Source organism: Coenobita brevimanus, chromosome 31 (genome assembly GCF_032717465.1).
Source record: "Coenobita brevimanus isolate Jiangsu-jjx chromosome 31, ASM3271746v2, whole genome shotgun sequence".
In the NCBI taxonomy this organism is placed as follows: Eukaryota; Metazoa; Arthropoda; class Malacostraca; order Decapoda; family Coenobitidae; genus Coenobita; species Coenobita brevimanus.
This window is the reverse complement of record NC_136984.1, coordinates 22,484,715-22,489,797: the sequence shown is the minus strand read 5'-3', so window position 1 is coordinate 22,489,797 and position 5,083 is coordinate 22,484,715. Positions and strand designations below refer to the sequence as shown.

Sequence of the window (5,083 nt, the reverse complement as noted above, 5' to 3'; positions counted from 1 at the left end):
CTGATCCTTGTGTGATGGGGATTGATGACGGATTGTTACAATAGGGTGATGCTTATGCAGTGTAGGGTGCCAGGTGTGGCAGACCGTAATTGTAGGTTGGATGCTGTGGTAAATCCTGAGCTTTAAATGAACAGGCCTTTTTAATGTTCTGGATCATACTGATAATACCTGCCTGCATAGTGCCATAATTTAAGTATAGTGTAAGTTAGTATAAGCTAGTATTGTAAATGCAGTCTTAAGTTTAGGTATTGTTGTAAATATAGTTCGTACAGTTCATAATTTAGCCGTTAAGTCCTATATTTAAGTTTAGTCTTTGGTGATATTCATAATGTAAGCATGATTCTGTTACTGATAGTACTAAGTCAAGTATTGATGTGAATATGATTAACTTTTATTACATATGAACCAGCTGTTTCCAGCAAAGATGTGTAACCGCGGAAGTTTTAGTAGTGATTAACGATCACGAATGTCTTCCTTCATACTCTGATCTAGAGACTTACATTCCGAAGTTAATAGTATTCCCCTTTTAAACTGTGTTTTGGTGGATTGAGAGTTATCTGAGATATGATTGTTGATGAGAGCCATTTGTGAAGCGCGAAATTCATGTTATTGTTCGTGCTGACAGCCATGTAGGTACATGAACCGGCTGGCATGGAAATAAATTGTTCGGATTCCTAATTGATTTAGCTTCGTTATGATTAAAGTTCCTGTACGCCTATTAATTTTAAACATCGTAAGTCATTTTTCTTACATGTTTCGAGTGCAAATGTATTCTTCATATTCTTTGGAGAGCTTAGTAGAAACAATAATAATACAAAGTAATCAGTTAAAGTTTTAGCCGATTCTGGATATTGTGATCGTCTAGTATAAAAGGTGGGGAGCTGCGCCAAACAGTCACACACACCACAAGGCCAGCCAGAAGACAGGACGTGTGTGCTGGGCAATCCCCAGGTCCTGTCCTCCCCACCTTCTTTTTTTTTAAACCAGCCCATACCCCACTGACCGGGCTAATGTATGGCCCGGCCTGCACTATATGTGCAGGAAATCTTTGAACGAACGAACGAACGAACGCCAAACAATGAGATCTCTGCTCCTCTCTCCATCGTTCACAGGTTAGTGCCTGAACTCTCACTCCCCCCCCCCTTTTCTCTCTCTTGTAATGAAGTCCTTATGTACGTTAATTAGTTAATTTGGTGATATTTCCTCTAATCCTACTTGTACTGAATAATGAAATCGCCGCTACTCTCTCTATCATTCACAGATCGCAAGTTCTAGCTATGGCCTAACCCGTCTCACACTAAATCACACACCCTCCCCTTTTTCTTTGTTCCGGCAATCAAACAGTATATTGGCTGGTCCATGTAATTACTGTATCTAGTCTGTATATGATTCTTGAGTTATTGTACAAGATAAGTCATAAGAGAATATCTCTGGTGGTAATCTTTAGGTTTCTTCTCGAAGAGTCCGTCAGAGACCTCGGGAATAATGTATCCATGTTTATCAGCAGTCTTTCAATAGGAATTTAGCTTGCAAAGATTCATATTTCTTGAGTTATAGATCCTGAATGATTATATTTTGTTTTTTCTGTCTTATAGTTCGAAGAGTTATCTGTCTTTCAGATCTTAATGCTTAGTAAGTCTTATGTTAAGTCATTTTGAGTTTAAATTTTGCTATCCTCTGAGGAGTGGTACAGAAGAGATTGAGTGGCCTGCAAAGGGTACTAATATCTACCCTGCTCACGCACTCTCATATAAGATCACACTTCCCCATTTCCCATAATCTTCCAAATTCTCAAATCGGATCACACTACCCCATTTCCCATAATATCTAAAATTCTGATTATTACACAGGTGACCAATTTTCAGCATTACAGTCTAAAAAATAAAAAAAACTCATCATGACGCCTGGAACTGCAAAATTTCGTCATCGGTAAATTCCTCAAGTGAAGGAAGGAGCCCTTTAAAAACGGACAAATGATGGTCCTCTTTAGTTGATACATGTTCCAGGATCTCTCTCTTGATGTCAGGTTTCTTTCTCTTTGGAGCCGGTGTCATATGCACGGAGTGACTTTATGCTGGAAGTTACCATTTCCCTCTCAGTTAAGCCTAAATTAACCGAACCTAACCTAACCTTAACCTACCCTTATCCTAAATTAACCTAACCTAAATTAACCTAACCTAAATTAACTTAATCTGAACTAATCTTAATTCACGATATGACTAATTTCACAATATGCCTGTAACATACATATTTATCTTTATTTATATATATCCATATATCGACCTATCGTTACCTACAGGTCGATAAGACATGCAACTATGTTCCTCACATGTTTTTCATACAATGTTGTTGATAAATGACACAAAATTTGAAATAACATGCAGATACTTTCAAAATAGAAGCTAAACGGCCACTCGGCGCATGCGCACTGAGCAAAGCGGTAACTTCCAGCATAAGTTCCTCCGTGCATACGACACCGGCTTAAAACTAGATATTTCTGTGGCACTATCTTGACCTGTCTTGCAGGATTTCTCACAAATATCGCTTTTCTTCACCCAGTCCTCCAGGAAATTTGTCAGGATTAACTTCAATGCTTGACCCTGTTTCCCTTATGTCCATAGTTACCTTCAAGAATGACAGCTGCTCATAGTAGATGTAATTCTTTCATATCTTCGCTGCTGAACCACTCTTTCCTTTCCTCTTTTTAACCGATTTCATATACTGATCCCTGACATTTTCCATCTCTTTATTATCAATTTACCTGAAACGGACAAGGTATAGAAAGCTTTAGAACCTACCCATACAATTGCATTTTATCTGATTACTATTTTTTACATCATAAGTTATTATTGTTCTCTCTCTCTCAGGTACCTCGCCAATGGAAACACTTTTACAGATTTACTCTACACCTACAGAATTAATATCTCTACCATATCTAATATTGTCAAAAGTGATTGTACCAGTATTTGGACTATCCTCAGGAATGAATGCATCCCCCAACCTAGGACGGAGAAACTGAAGGAAACTGCTGATAAGTTTGAAGAAAGGGCGAATTTTCCACACTGTTTCGATAGTGTTAACGGGATACATGTTCTAGTGATCAAACCACAGCACAGTGGGTCACTGTGATTTAACTATAAGGAGTACCTTTCTGTTGTTATGATGGCAGTAGCTGAGAGTCAATACCGGTTTGTGTATGTTGAATATTGGCTCCTGTGGCAAAGACAGTGACCCTACAATATTCTCAAACTCAGCATTTTGGAAGTCAATTGACAATGGAAAACTGAAACTCTATCTATCTATATACTTAGGCTGCTTCCCCCAAGGAAAGGGAGGTAGCCGAGACAGGACGACACACTCCCCATTTACTCATCCATTCAAACACATTCATTAGCATCTTAGCCCCAAAGGGAAGAAGGGACAGATCCTCACAGCACCACACCGCACAAGGGTCAACTGCACAGTGCAATCAGTGACATCCGTAGCAGGGCCCAACAGCAGAGCTGGTTTACCCCTGCCACATCATATTAGACCCATCCTCTTACCCGCACCTGACCTGACTAGCTGATCAGACCAAATGCGGGAGAATATCCCCTCAGGGCTGCGTCATCATTTATTCATTCACAATTTCTCTCCATTTATTTCTGTCACGCACAGCCACTCTTGCTTGCTCAAAAGACATCCCTCTCGCATCCAGTGCTCTCTTCACACTGTCCATCCATCCTATTCGTGGTCTTCCTCTCAGCCTTACACCTCTCACATCAGATCTAGTTATCTTTTTCACCAATCACTCATTATGCATTCTCTCCATATGCCCAAACCATCGCAACAAACTAAAACTCCCTGAACCAAAACCTTTATCAAATGATCAAGGAGTTAATGTGCCGTATGTTCTCGTCAGTCATGAGGCTTTTGGTTTGCACCCTAACCTCATGTGCCCTTTTGTAGGGAAAATTTTGAGTGTCCAAAAACTTGTATTCAACTACCATTCAACGAGAGCTAGAAGGTTTGTGGAGTGCACATTTGGTATTTTTTCAAACAAACGAAGAATCTTCCATCGTTCACTGAATGTCTCTTTAGACTTGGCAACAAAAATCGCTCTGGTATGCCGTATACTACACAGTTTTGTCAGAAGAAAAGAGAGCATAGCATTTGAGAACACTATCACAGTCTTTCAAGATTGTGTTACATACCGCCAAATTCAACGAGGAACATTGCAAGCAACACAAGTCCGTCAGAAATTTGCCGACTACATGAGTGAACAGGGTTCAGTGCCATGGCAAATGAGTAAAATATAGTCTCATACTATGGGACTGCAATGATTAATCCAGTAAAGTGGATTGGAGTTGCACAGTGATTGTTAATATCTTTTAAGAATATAATTTCTCCAGAAAATAGACCTAGTAAATTCAGTCATTGTAATTTTTCTTAAGATTTAAAGTCCAATTCAAAACCATTTGCAGAACAAGTTTAATTACTAATTCATACAAGTTAAGATTTTCATTCTCAAAATTTTGAATATGTTTCACTGTCATAACGTTGTAGTTTTCATGTAAAGAACTAAATAATAATGATTTTTCACTTACCATAGTTATTTTTATCTGTGTCTGATAAACTCTCGAAGTCTTGCTTACTTTGGGTGTAAATTTCTCCCCAGTTTGTGTCATGCATGCCCGGGATTTATAATATTCACGGGACTTGTCCCACAAAACTGGTCTCTCTTGCACTAGTGATATCAACAGTTCTGTATCAATATCTGCATCCATATTGTTCCCACAAAAAAGGTAAAAATGCAAGAAAAAGTTAACACAACCTGTCACGTTGAAGTACAACAGGCTACTGAATGAATGACATCTGTCTGTGGAGAGATGCGGAGGGGATGGGTTTGGGCCACTATGTGTGAAAAAATGCATTGAAAGCCAAGCCCAAGTCAGCCTGTGTACAAAAGTGGGTGCGCGTGCACCCCAAGGGGAATCCGTGCTGCATATCGCCCATGCACGGGCAACACCCACCTCCTGCGCCATGTGAAAGGTAAGATTTAAAACGTCAGTCATGAGTTTGAGCAGGTCCACAATTACACATG

At 39.5% G+C, this 5,083-nt stretch overlaps 1 pseudogene; it reads right to left on the bottom strand.

Annotated features, from left to right (window-relative positions):
* Positions 1–1,895: 1,895 nt before the first annotated feature.
* LOC145395522 (uncharacterized) lies at positions 1,896–4,766 on the bottom strand (annotated as a pseudogene).
* Between the last annotated feature and the right edge of the window lie 317 nt (positions 4,767–5,083).